This window comes from Octopus bimaculoides, chromosome 1 (assembly GCF_001194135.2).
Source record: "Octopus bimaculoides isolate UCB-OBI-ISO-001 chromosome 1, ASM119413v2, whole genome shotgun sequence".
In the NCBI taxonomy this organism is placed as follows: domain Eukaryota; kingdom Metazoa; phylum Mollusca; class Cephalopoda; order Octopoda; family Octopodidae; genus Octopus; species Octopus bimaculoides.
This window is the reverse complement of record NC_068981.1, coordinates 178,542,194-178,543,742: the sequence shown is the minus strand read 5'-3', so window position 1 is coordinate 178,543,742 and position 1,549 is coordinate 178,542,194.

The following is a 1,549-nucleotide window of genomic DNA, read 5'->3' as shown; positions in this document are numbered from 1 at the left end:
ATTATTATTATTATTATTATTATTATTATTATTATTATTATTATTATTATACACTCAACAGATTAGACTGTTGGAAAAGAAAAGAATCGTAGCAACGAGCGACAAGTAGCCTTAGATGCCGAGGACCTTCCTATTAGGTTACAACAAGTAGCCTTAGATGCCAAGAACCCTTCTAAGTATCCTAGCTGTTCCTAATAACACTGTTTTCTGGAGCTGTACTAAACTGGGTTTTACGCCTATTTCCTCTATCCATCTGTTCAGATCTTTAGGGATAGTTCCCAATGCACCCATAACTACTGGGATACATTTTACCCGCACTTTCCATAGTCTCTGTAATTCAATAGCTAGGTCCTGGTACTTTGCTATTTATTTTATACTCCTCATATTAATTTTTTTCATGATTGGGGACTGTAAAGTCAATTATCTGGCACTTTCTATTCTCCTTATCTACGACTACCAAATCAGGCATTCTAGCCTCTATTACTCTGTCAGTCTGAATGTTAAAGACCCACAGCAACTTATATTTCTTACTTTCTAGTACTTTACTAGGTTCATGTTCAAACCATTTATCAGTATGTTCAAATCCTAGCTTTCTATAAAGCTCCCAGTGGATTGCTCTCCCTAGTTTGTCATGTCTTTTCTTGTATTCTTTCTATGCCAGTATGCTACGTTCACTTACTATATGAGTAATGCTTTCCACTTTTGATTTGCATAATCTACATTGGGAATCTACTTGGTTTTTGTCTATTTTGGCTTTTATCCAATTAGTCCTTAATGCTTGATCTTGTGCAGCCACTAACAAACTTTCTGTCTCCCTCTTCAGCTCTCCTTTCTACAACTATAACCATGTCTCACTACTACTGTTTCCTGAAAATATCTTTGGGAATCTACCATGCATTCCCTCTTATCCTTCCGGAGTCGATAAAATGAAGCATCAGTCATGTACCGGAGTCAGTGGTTTCGACTAGTCCCTACCCTGAAAATAGTTGTCCTTACTCCTATAGTAAAAAGGATTATTATAGTCAGCAAAGCGTCGGGAAAATGCTTAGCGACATTTCTTCCGGCTCAATGCGTTCTGAGTTCAAGTCCCGCCCAGGTTAACTTTGCATTTCATCCTTTTGGAGTCGATAAATAAAGTACCAGTCAAGTACTAGAAGAGGAGCGACATAATCGAATAACCATCTCCCCCTAAAATTGCTGGGGCTTTGTGCCAAAATTTGAAACATTATTGTTCTTGTTATTATTGAAGATTCATAATCTTTTCTATTATAGACACAAGATCTGAAATTGTTGGGGAGGGGACTAGTCGATTACATCGACCCCAGTGTTCATCTGAAAGGATGAAAGGCAAAGTCGCACTTGGCGGATTTGAACTCAGAACGTAGTGACGGGCGAAATACCGCTAAGATTGAAGATTCATAATATAGAAGGAAATTCTGAGAAGAGAGCATCTGCGATTTGATTTAGAATATTATTAATATAATTTCATATGAGTTCCCCTGAGAAAACAATGGCCGTTAAAGCTTTCAAACTTATATATTTTTAGCTA